Source organism: Lycorma delicatula, chromosome 8, assembly GCF_047948215.1.
Source record: "Lycorma delicatula isolate Av1 chromosome 8, ASM4794821v1, whole genome shotgun sequence".
NCBI classification, from domain to species: Eukaryota; Metazoa; Arthropoda; class Insecta; order Hemiptera; family Fulgoridae; genus Lycorma; species Lycorma delicatula.
The window spans coordinates 7936781-7952537 of record NC_134462.1 but is presented as its reverse complement, the minus strand read 5'-3'; the positions used below and the strand labels follow the sequence as shown (position 1 = coordinate 7952537).

General features: G+C 27.9%; 1 protein-coding gene across 1 annotated transcript in view; it reads right to left on the bottom strand.

Annotated features, from left to right (window-relative positions):
- Positions 1-15757, bottom strand: part of Abcd1 (ATP binding cassette subfamily D) — a 106916-nt gene that overhangs the window by 30285 nt on the left and 60874 nt on the right. The window lies entirely within an intron of this gene.

The window sequence follows — 15757 nt, the reverse complement described above, 5'->3', positions numbered from 1 at the left end:
ATTTAAATTTATTATTTTTTTTTAATTTTTGTTTAATACCTCCTCAAGGCACAAACTTTAAAAAAGACAAATTTTTCTGAAGTTTTATTTCTTTTGGCGAGTTAGTAGAAACCGATCGGTGTATTTTCAGCAGATAAATTCTTGATTTTGCATAAATAATTTTTAATTTACCAAAAACAAAATGTTTGATAAAATGCACTATTATAAAATAAAACTATTTGTATCATATTTTTCATATCATAACCCTCGTGCCTATTCAATCGTCATCCGAAGAATTAATGGAACTAAACTAATCGAAATATATTCGATGAACTTTGTTTTATACGACGACGAATACTTTAATAATTTTTAAAATGCATAAAATAAATATCGTTTAATTTAAGTGTTATTTATTCAAACTTCCATTCATGGTATTTAATGTCATCTATCGATCGTTTGACTCGGTTCAAATTTGTCTGAATGCATAAAAAATTATTTTTTTAACGCTTAAGAAGTATAACTTCTTACGTGCGTACACACAAGCTTTTTTATTTTTCTTTAACTACATACCTTATACTACTTCTCTATGTAATCGCTACATGAATTAAGACATTTATCGTACCGATACACCAGCTTCAATATTCCTTATCCTATTCTTCTGCCACCGGTTCATTTAACCACCGATTAAAGCATTTTTAAGTTCGTCCCCTGCGAATTGCTTACCGCTCAAAAATTTTTTTCAATTTCCCGAGCAAATGGTAATCAGAAAAGCTAAGTCCGGACTATACACGGTAAGCGATCGTAAATTTCCTATCTAAATGTTCTCGGTAAATCTCGTGTAGGATCCGCAACATGTGGACGTGCATTATCGTGCGGCAAGACGACGCTGTCGGTCGGCCGCCCACGTCGCCGATTTTGAATGGCGCGCCGAAACTAACGTACAGTTTCGCAGCAGGCTTCTGCTTTTATAAGTCGTTCCATGAAATCGATCAGCAGTATGTCAAACCGATCCCAAAATACTGTGGCCATCAGTTTGCGTCCAAACGGTTGCGGCTTGACCTTTGTCGATCTGGTTGGCGATTGAGAACGACGACATTCACTTGACGTGTTCGAATGACGTTTTCTGTGTGGCGTGTAATACGAAATCCACGTTTCATCGCCGGTAACGATCGAATCAAGGAACTCATCATTTTTTTCCGGTATAGCGCATCAAAAATTCCAAAGCAGATCCCATTCGGGTTTTTTTATATTTTTAGTTCTGTTTTTGACAGATCTATATATTTTCTCGTTTTAGTAATAACTACTATACCGGTATATACCGCTATAGCCAGGAAAGCAAAATATGAAGACACGAGATTTAAAAAATAAAAATCCTATAAATCTGTATATGTCAATAAATTGTACGCTAGAATATTCTCAGATAAGTAAATTTCGGTTAAAACAAACATCTAAATACTTTATACCGTGATAAAATAAAAAGTTACTTTCTACACATCTTTTGGAAATGTTTACGTTCCTTCATTACTGGAGGGACTGCTTGAAAATTTTTACAGCATATTTAACGAGCCCAGAAAGAAAAAAAAGAATTGGCACACTACTATTAAATTCAGCCACCTCAGAAATAAATAATGCTGTCATGTAAGTGTTCTCAGTCCTCCGCCATAAGGGTTTTTCAATTATGATCCGGTATAGAACTGCTATTCGGAGGATTTTTAAATATTTTTTTCAAATTAATGTTGCAGTTCCTTTAACTCTGGGTGAATTTTTTCCCTTCTTACTTGGGTTCCTTTAATTTTTATATTGAATTTAAAAAAATAATCCAGCCGTTTTACAATGTGCAAATATAGAAGTTCTTCTGTTAAAATTAAAATACTTATTTATCTTTCCTCTATCATAAGGAGATATTCCATCAATAATGCATTCTCTTTCATCAAATGAGCCACAATTTGTTACTTTACACTATCTATCCAAGTAAATTGTTTTTTCTGAGAGCAACAGTGTTCATTATGAAATCGGTTTCTGTGTTGAACTTAATGAAAACATCACTTGTAGAACTGAATATTGCCAGAACTTTGGTAGGCTAGATATGTGCAACAGGGTATTCAACTCGATGAAGAAGGTAACATAAAATTACTTTACTCCTTAAAAAAAGAAAGAGGTCATTAAAAGAGATGTGCAAAGTCTCAAATTGAGCGTAAAGTTGTAATAGCTCATAAATGTATAGACATACGGTCTTTTATTTTTTTGACCAAAATTAAATCAATTTTATTTATTCCATCTCATTAACAGAAAATATTACTGAATTAGAAAATATAACACCCTTACTAGTGCTTAACAAATAACTAAACATTTAGTGTGTTGTATTTTATTCAAATTAAATGTAAAAAAATACATGAACCAATATTAATTTAATCTACCCTGTTAAAATATCCTACAATAGTATAGATGTAGATAAAATCTAATGTCCCAATGAGTGCTTAATAATAATTGAACATATGGTTTTGTTTTATTATGCTCAACAGTAAATAGATAAGACGCTGCTACCTGGCCGGGCCCTTTTCATTGTCTATGGTCAACTTAGTGGAAATCTTTAGTTAATTAAACAAAGTGAAATAGAATTTCTTTTAAACCTTTTATACCAAATCAACTGACTTGGTATTATGTTGATCCCAACCTAATCAATAGTCACTATTACTAACGGAAATATATCTTACCCGATCAGTGTTAACTACTACTAGACCACTTAATTATTCAAAATGATAAATTGTTAACTTTCAAATTTTATTGAAAAAATCTGAATCTAAACCTGTACTATCCTAATTAATATTTTTCAAAATTATTAGGGTTTTTTTTGCGCGCGCGTGAGCGGGAACGTTAGGAGCGATTTTGCCGCGCTTCAAAAAAAAAGTTAAATTTTATAAAAATTTAATAAGTAGGTAGGTTGAAACATGAGAAGTCAGTCATATTGTCCTGAACAAGGTCTATTATATCTTTCTTGCAATACACCTTTTTACACCTTCTTACCTCCTTTTTATGTCCGTTTCAGTAAACCAGCACAATGACGATGTCCATGCGATCCCCCCCAAACCCTTCCCGGACACACGTGTATCTGAAAGCTTCCTCCAAACACCAGGGCCCCCATGGAAGGGAGGACGGACTGAAGGGGAATACTGCCGTAAGTACAAAGCACATACACGCTTAGTATCCCCATATCAGCCCCAGTCGACTGTTTCTCATAAGGGACCGAAACAAAAATAAGAAATCCATCCATTAAAATAAAATCTATAACCGCCACAAAACAGATGATAACCCGCCAGATAAAATAGAAATACACAGCAGCAAGGGACATTTGTCCAGGTTCTGCAGTTAGTAGGGAGAAAGAAACTCCTGCCATCCTTGTGTTCCATTCCGTTCACACCTCATTTTCCTTAGTAATCTTTGTAAGCTTAGTCATGCTTAGCAGCGTTATGTAATTTTCAGGAATGAGTGGTATTTTATTTCAATCATTTACAACAACCATTTGGTTATGGTGCCAAACATTCAATAAAAATTTTGGGGTAAAAATTTTTACAGAAGGAATGTGAAATCTATTAAAAGTTTATAATACTTTGTCTACTATATTGATAAAAGGTTTAACCAATTTTTTTTTCCCAAATATTATCACATGGAAAAAAATAGCTTAAACTTACCTTAGTCTGTATGTAAATAATAAAATATTATTTTATTCAAATTATTCAGAGGATTAGAGCTATCATTCAGAAATTTAAAAATCTTTCCTGCAATCCAAAAAATACTGTTGAAAATTTTTGGCTTTAATTTCTAATAATAATGTTTTTTAGAAATGTGGATACACTATAAGTAAATATTGAAAATTTACATTTTATTGCGAACAACCCCTCTCTGAGAATATCATACATTAAAAGATTGCAATCAGATTAACACAGATTCACTCTTGAACCATTTATTATAAAAATACTAACAGCTCTGATAAAAAATATACAAAATAAAAAATAATGCATATGCAGATTGTAAATGTTAGGGACTTTCCTTAGAGGAAAATGTCTCACTGATGATAACCAAGTTATAAAATAGTCAATTTGTAAAAACCTAAACGAATATTTCACAGTTTTAATTGCAGAATTAACACTTTATTACAACAATATTTAATTCGCATAATAACTTTCATTAAAAAGTAAAATAAATGAATAATATAACATAGGTTACATAATATCAAAATATAAAATTTATCTCCTCTCTAGCAATGAGTTAAGTAAACTCACACGCATGCGCATGTGCACACAATGTGCAAAATATAAATGAAATAATTTGTAGAACAAGGGCAATATTTTATAGAGATAACTTTGACCTAGAGATAACCTATCCTTCCACAGTATTTAACTGAGACTATTATTTCTTAATATAATACTATTATACATAAAATAATATCAAATTTTTTATTTAATTTTAATAAGGCAGTAAAGTAAACTATTTAAAAAACATATAAAAAGAATAAGCATATTAATTTTCTTTTTTAAAAGAAACATTTCAAACAGTACTAAATTTATAAAAAATTTAACTTTTCAAATTTATATAATATCAGAATGTACAAGTATAGTAATCATTATAACACTGCAATGACCCTTTACATTTTACTTATATAATCGTAATAAATAAATAACAATAAATTTAATACTACTACTGTCCCATCTAGCGCTATAGCAGTAGAAGGGAAAGTATTGTAATCTGTCCAATTTGAGCATGTGTGGTTTTCATTGATCTTGATGTTTTCACACCTAAGGAACCCAAAAAACCAGATGGAAATTTTTCGAATGTTCATATGTACGTGTGTGAGTGTGTTCAGTGTCATACTCTAAGTTATTATATCTCCAGAATTACTGGACCGATTTTGACTAAACTTGGCCAGATTACTTCTATATGGAGCATTGATCCCACAATTTTCAACTTAAAAGGTCAAGGGGGTTATAGGTATGTGATCTTAATAATTATGTAGACTAGTGGTAGAAACTCAATTACTAGAAATAACACTGAATACCAATTAATACTAAATTACCAGAGAACCAGTAAATGTCTAGCCAAACTCTAAACAACCACCAAAAAAAGGAGATCAAGAATAAAGGAAATGGATGACCCAAAGAGGGACCAGCAAAATTGATGATTAGGGTAATCAGTGGTTTTGATATGCTGCAACAAATTTACTTTTCTCCAATTACTAGTTGCCTAAGAATATATTCAAGTTTAATTACTTTTGCCCATTCCAAGAATTGTCTAATGAACAAAAATACACAAAAATCCTATAAACTTTCTAGCTATTCCCTAGGATATCCCTAGCTAGGATACTGAGGAGTGTTAGAAATTCATCTAACCTAATAGGTGGGTTAAGAAGTTATAACAGATAGCTGGATTATTCCAGCCATTTAAACTTACAATTGTTTTACTATTAATTGCAGTGAACAAGTAATTGGGATATCACTGTCTAACGAACCACAGGTGCTGAAAATAGTTTCATATTGTAGAAGATTATTTTATTATAAGTTTAATGTATAATCTGTAAATTAATTGAATTAACTGGCATTTTTCCAGCTATAAGCTCTTACTTAAATGTGGATGGGAACTGTCCACAATTAAAATTCATTTAAAGAAAATGCTTCCCTTAAAATTCTTTTGAGTTTTATTTGCTTTAATTATACTGTCTCCTGATGATTTCAGCTAAAATGTATATTCAGTGAGTGAATAATGATAAAATAGTTTCCTTATAAGGAGAGAACAGGCTGCAATAGTGATTTCAATAATATTTCTTCAGATTTTTAATTATTTCTCTTTAAAAATCCTTTGAAACTAATATTTTATATCTACGCAAGTAAACAAGAATTATTTTTCCAGAGGGAATCAGAAGTACCCATTAATATTTTCAAAAGTTTTCAAACAGTTAATGAAAAGTTTTATGGGCTTATTTCTATATGTCGATAAAATATATTCTGAGTGTGAATAGATGCTGATAAATTATTTTTCATCAGAGGGGAGCAAGACCCTTTTTCATATATATTAACATCTTCCACTGTAGTAGAGAATAAGTTTATAAATAAGCTATGGCTACTACTCATTGAGGAACTGTGCATGATAATTTAATGAAAATTGCTCAACGTCCCTATCTTTTTTAATAAGTAAATTGCATGCATTAATTTTAGATTCACCAGCTATTACCTTCTTGATCATACAAACAGTTTTATTATCTGTATGACTATAGACATTCTAAATAAAAATACTAAAAAATCCTTAAAAAAATATTAATTTTTAACTTCAGCAAAATCTACTTAATTTGGAAATTCATTTATTCTTAAATATGTATCAGAAATGATTTTTGTAAAATAAAAATTATACATAAAGGAATATATTTATAATCCCTGAAAGAATGATGAGATCTAAATAATTAAATGATTTCTTAAAGCATAAAAACAAGCACCTCTTTGAAATAACAAAGTATAAATGGAGTAATTTAATCTGGAATCTATAACACAGAGTGTATCTCTCTGCTGTTTTAGTAGGAGTAGTACAACTGGACATAGTATTGTTTAAGTTTGGTGATTTATAAGAACTGGTTTATGGGTCTTGGAATCTCTACTTATACCTGTTAACATTTCTTCTAATTACAGTGGATTAAAATTAGGTATTTTCACATTAACAGGTTTTATCGATTCAATAAACAGTATTGGGGATTTGTAAATAAAATTTTGTCTTAAGCAACAAATCAGATGTACACAATAAGGGAATGACTTGTAAGAAACATTTTATTACCACATTACTTTAAAATGTCTTAAAACCAGTCATATAGAAGAGATATTCAATAATTAGATTTCCAAAAATAATAAATTTTGTGCTATAAACGAAATATAATAATGTACAGTCATACAACATTATAAAGAACAATAGGTCTGTTAGCAGTTTAATTAATAACTCATTTGAAACAGGAATAATTCCTGAACAGAAAATGGAACTAACAAAAATTTAACATTTACATACACATAATGAAAGAATTAGATTAGAAAATGACCAATACATTTACTTCCATCATTTTCAAAAGTATTTGAAAGAGTAAGCATTCAATAGGTTAAAAACTCATCTGAATGACAATAATATATTAATAGCACAACAAACAGTGATAAAAAATCAAGTAATACTTTATGAAGATGATACATAACCGATACGATCTGATGTTAACATAGACACATTAGAGATAAATACCTTCAGAGATATAAGTTCATTTATTCAAAATCTTATTCAGCATAATTTGGTAATACATGAAAAAATCTAATTTTATAAGCTTTAAAATTAAATACACAAAATAAGAAAATATAAGATAAAATTAAAAATGAAAAGGTCATAATATGAGTAGAAGAGAGAAAAATTTGTGCTAGAATCTTGCAGAGACAAACAAGGCTGGGGGACTATGTATCAGTTAATTTGAGATGAAGGGGTATGCAGAAAGTAAAAACTGCAGAGGAAGTCGAAGATTGGAGCATATGAATAGGTAACTGGAGATGCAGTAAAATATGTTGAGATTAAAAAGAATGATGTTACAGAACAGTCATCACTAGTAGAGTTTTTAGTTATAATATTTGATCATAGCCTCTCTTGGAATAATCATATAGACGATATCTTCAATAAAATAAAGTAAAATATTTTTGCTCTAAAACTAATACGTAGGCTTGATCACAACGTAATGAGAACAGTTTATTATGGACTGATAATCTCTCATACGCAATACTCAGGATAGTTTTGAGAAGCATATTTTCTACAAAATTTATAAGAACCTTCGGGCTACAAAAAAGAATAGATATATAGAAAAAATAAAGAATATGAAACAAGCTGGCAGTCTTTGAATGATTTAAAATTAATGGCAGCCCTTTATTATTTAGGCACAGATTTAAAAAAAAAATTAGGGATTTATAATTGTTACAAAGGAAATAAAATGGAACTATTAGATTTGAGGAGAGCCACAAAACTGCATCATTTAAATGTTTTCTATCGAATGTAGGAGCCGGAGCTCATGGAAAGATTACCAAATGATGATATTGATACCTAAAAGAGAAAAAAAAAGCAAATGTAACAAAAGAACCTATTTCAGAGCACTAAACACAAGGGATCACAGAACATGAAAAAATTGTGTACAGGCTTCCATATAACAACATGATACAAAATAACATTAAAGAATAATCAAAAAATAATTCTATTGTTATTTTAAGGTATTAACAAAAAAAAATATCAACTAAACAAAACTGTTAATTTGTCCTCTGACTTACCTCTATAACAAAGGTTGCAAACAATTTCCTCCCTCATAATGCCTAATTCATAAAAAAAAACTTTTAAATCTATAACTAAAACACCCTAAACTTAGAAAATGTATAGAATGCCTGATTTTAAGGGTAGAGCTTATTTTGTATGTTCTAACATTCTTTTCTTTTTTCATCTCAAAAACAACTATTTTAGAACAAAAAATTTACGACTGAGTGATAAAAAAGGAAAAAGAAAAAATTTATAAAATTACGATTTTTAGTAGCAGGGAGCTCTTTCAAAGCTGTTCAATAATATAATTTATAATGTGATATTTCCAATGTTATACTCTTATATTGATCAGCTGAAAAACTCACATGGGTAATACTTTCCAATTTCTTATAAGATACAATACTTCTTTAATGTCTTTCTAAAGCCCTAAATGATTAGAAAGAAATAAAAAGAATCAATTCGCCCCTATTGGACAAGGGACCTCACCAAATTTAGTAGGTTAAGTTGTTCGTGAGATAAAAAGGTAAACCCAATGGGTTGGTCTACTGGTGAATTCGTCATTGCAAATCAGCTGAGCTTGAAGTCAAGAGTTCTAAGGTTCAAATCCTAGTAAAAGTAATTACACTTATACGAATTTGAATACTAGATTGTGGATACTGGTGTTCTTTGGTGGTTGGGTTTCAATTAACTACAGATATCAGGAGCGGTCGACCTGAGATTGTACACGACTACACTTTATTTACATTAAACATATCATCCCCCATTCATCCTCTGAATACCTTATGGTGGTTCTGGAGGCTAAACGGAAAAAGAAAGTAGAGATAGAAAGCTAAACAGAGGTCAACACATGTATCTACATACAAGAGCTAGTGATTAAAAAACAAAATTATACATAGATTTATTAATATTCTCAAAAAATATAAAACTTCAAAAAAATCCAGATTACAGTTTCTTTTACACGAATGGGTGATAAAAGATCATGGAAAATTATCAAAAAATAAAAATAAATTGCATTAACATTTTTCTTAATGTTCATTTAATGAACATTCAATATATATATATATATATATATATATATATATATATATATATATATATTTATATTCACTTAATAAAGATAAAATAATTTAATTAGGTTTGTCAATATTGAAGAACTTTAATGTAGAAACAACACAACAGATACTATCTGTTTGCTTAAATGAATATTAGAAAACAAATATGAAGCACATCTAATGATGATGAAATCTAAAAAAAAAATGTTTTAAGAAGATAAATCAAAACTTTTTGGCTTGCTGTTAAAATTAAAACCTATTGTTATGTAATGTTGAAGTAACAATGTTAACTTTGAATCTGCCAAAAACGTAATGCAAGCTATCGTTTATAATCAAACAAACAAAACTGGAAACCTTTAACTCTAATGAGGTAAAAAGGATTTGGTTCATAACTTATTACATGTAAATATTTTGTTACATAAAATCAAATAATGTAATGTTTATGAAACGTTTTGAACGAGATTCAAATGTCAGTCAAAATATGTTTATGAAAAATTTTAACAGTTATACTTATGATATGCAATGACAACAGGTTGTTGGTTAAATATAAACACACCATTTGGTTGAAAGCTCAGAAAATTAGTGGAAGTAAAGACAAATATGCAAGTTTTTTTTTAAATTTAGCAATAATGTTAATCAAATATCTCAGAAAGTGCATAGTTTTTTTACTCTGATAATAAGGTTGAAAATTATTATTACCTTTACAATGTTATTTATTTGCCTATTTTTTTATTTAAATCATTACTTAAAAATTTTTAATTTATTTATTAAATCAGTAAAAATAAAAAAATGATCTCAAATTTATTTCAGTTCTAGGGTTCCCTGTCTTCAGATAAAAAAAAAATAATTATAAAAACATTTCAGAAGATAATATTTTGAGCGGCTAGAATAAAAAATAAATTTTAATGCTATCTTTTTAATAAAAGTTATAAAAATTATTTCTACCCTAACAAACAAAAACAATTTTTCTTAAAACAATTTAAAGTTAGAATAATTTAAGGAAAAATAAATTTTTCAAGTACAGGATTTTTCCAAAAATATTTTCAATGGTATTTTAACTATTTTTTTAAAAACTAAAAAAGACAAAATGAGTAAAAATTTTAAAAATCCAACCCTATTTGAAATGTACGCCTAATCAAAATCTCCCTTGTCCACCTACTAAAAAAATTAAACATAATAAAACTTACTAATATATGATCCACCGTGCTAGAACTTCATGAAGAAAAAACGTTTATTAGGTACAAAGCTAATTAGAGGTCAATATATAACATATAACCAACATTTTGGTGGTTTTAGAATTCATGGCATCTTAAAAATATAGATAAATATAAAAATCAGGTAAATCCTATTTTTTTTAATGATATTAATACTTCATATAGTACAAAAGCAAGGAAAATGGAGGAAAAAAGAAATGTATTTTGTTTTTAAACTGGTTATTGTATTTGATTATTTTTTTGTGTACTCTTTTTAACAATCACTTCATTCTTCTTAAATTATTATTAGTAAAAAATGTCAGTGTTAAAGCATGCCTTTAAAAAATTACTTTTAAACTGTTACATAAAATCAGGTAAACATTTTGTTAGTTCTGGACTGAATTTTCTATAATTTTAAAGCTTTCTAGTACTAAAGGGAGAAAATGAAAATATTTATAATGTAACAAAACAACTGATATTTAAATATTTAAATGAATAAATAATACATTTATAATTGTTGAGAATATTAAATAAAATAAAGAAAAGAATTCAATTAAAGACATTATCTTTCTAAGAGCAATAAGTAAGATAACGATAATAACAATAAAAAATTTATTAAAAATGTTTACTCATATTCAAAAATATATAAATAAATATCATTCCATTGTTAAAAGAGAAAATCAATTCTATTGTACTTTGTACTGAATTACTTTCTATCACGCAGTAGTTATTGTACTAATACAGTATTACGTCTAGACAACTCTTCATCATCGTCACAGTATGATGGCATAGTACACATTATGTTGCAAACTCTTAACAGAGTTGGCTATAAAAAACAACAGAGAGAGTAAAACTGTAACAAGTAACCGTGAAATAATAAACCGTGTAATGTTACTATGGTACTACAAAGAGTACAGTTTCCAAACATTACAGTACTCTTTCCTGTCTACCATAAACTACAGCTATTCATCAAAACCATAATGCTCTTCACTTTCGTTACGATTGAAGCTATATCAAATTGTCCGTAACATATAATACATGATCACTTTTATTTTTATTATTCTCTTTCTTTATAGTAATTTTCATGGTAGTAACACAACAAAAAACTGAACAATAAATAGTATTAGAAATAAATAACATTGAAAAGTGACTGAATAAAAAAGAATTTTAATAAAGTACTTTTACTTTTAATAAGATTGTACTTTTGCTTTTCATTAAAAAAATACATTATAAAATTATTAAGACACTTATTCAGTCATTACATAGTGAAATCTACTTATTATTAACAGAACAGTGACCTCCAGCAGTATACTGAACTTATCGGCATTTTAGCACCGCTGACTTTTAGTTTGTTTATTTATTTTGCTAAATCTTAAGTAAATCCTGACCAATTTTTATGAAATAAAAAAAAAAAAAATTGTAATCCAAAAACTATATGATTAACATCAAATAAAATTATAAATTTCTAAGAATTACTATTGACAAATTATGTATTATGGAATAAAAATATGTTGATAACTTATGTGGTAAAATAACATCTAATTTATTTCATTTACGGAAAGCGGCACAAAGGAACAATAAAACAAATATAGCAATTTATCTTTGTCATATAAAAGTTATCAGTTTGGTTGGTTGCCACATCATATTAATTTTATAAACAGTTTTTAAAATTTATTAAGGTCTATTCTAAGTATGAAATATAAAGAGTTACAAAGATAAAATTATTGTATTATTAGGTTTACGTAAGTTTTTTTTTTAATAAACCAGTTCTTAATTAACAAAAAAACTACATTATGATTATTTCAACAACCTCCACCTATACATACTGGTGGGAGAGAGAGCAGGAAACATTAACATTAGTTTAAAAATATTAAAAAAAATCTGAATTGTTAAACATTTTTACAGATAAAGAAAATTTTACTTTAAAAAACATTCTATTCAAATTACAATATCTGTTCCTGTTAAAACTTAAAAACTTACTATTTGTGGATGATATTATCTAGGAGTTTATAAAGAACAGTACTCAGAAAATAGTTAATGAATAAAATAAGGGGGAAGGAATTATAAAATAGTATTTAGTAATGGAAAGAGAACATAACAAAATTATGTTTTGTGTTGATGCAAAGTAGAGGTGCAAAAAAGAGATGAAAAACTAAGATATAACATTAAATAAAAACTTTTAATGGCAGGTAAATTAAATTAACTGGATGCAGGCAAACTAGATAAATTACACAGAACAAGAAAAGTCAAATATGTTTTATCAGTGTATGAAAGATTTAGTGCAGGAGAAGGATATATAGTAATAAAAAATAAAAAGTACATGTATTATGGATCTCTTTTAACATACACTTTGGAAAACAGTTTGGAATAGGGCTGGAATAGAAACAAAAATGTTCAGTGGTTTGGGGACGTAAATACTGTAGAATGGATGACAGGTTGTCTAAGAAGATGCTAAAAAATGAAAATGAATGTAAAACCTTATGTGTATACCAAGAAAAAGATAGCCATCTTTTTGGACCAAATCCAAGGAAACTTGGAAATGAGGAATAGATGATAAATAAGATGTAATAACTGCAAGATTTTAATGTAGTTAAAGATTTTTCTCCTCATACGATTCAAAATAATGTTATTATAATTCACTCTAAAACTACTCATCCTCTGAAGAAATCACACCGGTGCCTAAGAAAATAGTACTAGATAGAGCTGTGTGCACCCTGTCATCCTCTGTCCACCTAATCTTTAATTTTATTGCATTCTAAGGAATCTTTATGATTGATCAAACCAGTCGTCCAGTTATCATGAGTTTTACATCCTAATCCTTTACAAATAAATAATAACTAGTATATAAAAAAAATTTAGAAACCTAGAAGGCATTTTTACTCTGCTCTGTCAATACAGCATACAAAGCATCATGTAATTTATAATGGTAATCAATTTTACTTTATTCTGATCATTTTAACTTAAAAAAAGATTATAAATTAGTTACAAGGATTATTTTTATAATAAATATTTCAGATTTCAAATATGTTACATCAATGGTAGTTAAAAACTGGTGGTTGAGCTTCACACAAGAGTTTTCCCATTTAGTTGGACTGAAAAGGAACTACCATTTGTTGCAATACATTCATCAGGGAAGTGAATAAAGAAAAATATACATAAACTTTTTAATTTAATGTGAACTGAAGTTTTATAAATTAGCTAATTCATTAATAAATAGACGAATGTGAAAAGTTATTTTAGGAGAAATAAATATATATACATATAAAAATATATAATAATGTTATAATACAAATAGAGTTTTAGTTTTTTGTGCTTTCAAAAATAAAATATTTTAAAAAATACTTAAAAATAAAAATTTATTTTATTCTTAGAATTTTTTTTTAAATTCAATTTATTTTCTTAAGTACATTTTATTTCTAGACACAAAAATAAACTCATATAAGTTTTGTAATATTTGATTTTATTATGTCTTATATATTTAGACTTATAGTTTTGTAAAGAGATTATAAATTTTTATCTATTTCCTGTAAACACTCCTACTACTAATTAATCTGTGATTTCATGAGATCTTACTTTCAAGTTTATTTGTTAAAAAGATTAAGCATATCATATAGTAACACACTAATTAATATAATGACTTCATTAACAACGCCTGTATAAATTATAAATAGTTTTCTATGTTCATTTATACAATTGACTTATATGTTAATTTAGAGTACTCTGTTTCAGATTTAGTCAAATACTTCATTCAAGTATCTGTAATTCACTTCATACATATATCCTCAAGTAACTTGAACATTAAAAAGAGTGATTTTGTTTAATTTGTAAATGTAAAAAAGGATTAGAATCGATGCAGTAGCTCTAAATCTAAAACAGATAGTCCAACCCATCACAGAAGACAGCTTTATCAGTGTGTATAGTTTTTGGTAACACTGTTCTACACAGTTAATACCAGATGACTCTATATCCGTCTACATGATAACAAGCTATATGTAAAAACAATCTTTCCCATCTTTCTAACACTCTCTCTTTTCCTTGGAGCAGTTTTGATTTCAAGACGAACAATCTCTTCCAGTATATATGATTATAATTAGCCGGTTAAGAACTTACATAACTTGTTATGAGTAACAAGTACTAAAATATCACTCGGTTATTATCAGGTCTTTAATTTTGGTCATCCAAGTTAAAGGAGAAAGTATTTAAATAATCAAAATAATAACATGGAAGAAATACACACTATTAAAACAGACATTAACTAAAATATTGAAATGAAAGAAAGAAAACATTAAAAAACACAAAAACAAACATCATATGAAAACATTAGCAAGAAAACAACAAATTAAACAAAAACACTCTCCTTCCCATTCAGAGACAACACTTATAAATTCTTTAATACATTTTTAATAACTGACTTATAACAATCATTTTCCATATGAACTAATAAATGGATGATAACATCTCTACTGGAAATTACCGTGTTTATGTGGTAAGTGTATTAAAAATAAATCACATTTTAATTGGTTGTATTTAGAGGAATGAAGTACATTTCTTTTTGAATATACACTTTGAATCCTAAAATAAATGAAGTAGTGCTTGAAAATTCCTGCATATTTTTTTACACTTTTGCTACAAATAATAGTTTAGTTTATATTATAAATTTATAATACCTCTATCAGGGAGTGGAGAATATATTTTTGTTAAGATAATTCAATGCACATTGAAACTACAGGATGTTTGTAAAAGATTAAAAACTCAGATTAAACTCATAAATGAGCTACTAAGATTCTTTTTGTTCAAAAGAGTTCAGTCAATTTTAATCATATAAATCTTAAATTTATCTAGCAAAAATTAATATGCTCACATGATCTTGAGTGAAAATAAACAAGGGCTCGCAGCTGGTAATAGAGCAGTAATGCTATAGCAAAAAGCACAATGGACAATTTGATTCATTGACACTTCAAATCAGCAACTAAGATTGCTTCAAACCAGGAATGAAGAAAAAACAAAACTGGAAATTAAATTTTGAATAAAAACAATGTAAATGAGACTGATTTTATCATACAACGACAACTTAGCAATGTTTACAGATACTCTAGGAATTGGCCATACATCAAATTGCAAATTAAGAGAAATTGCCAAGACTGATTTCATATATCCACTGAAAAAATGGAATTAATAACTAACAATAAATGTGACCTCATTAATGAAAAAATTAATCAAGTTAAAAAATTT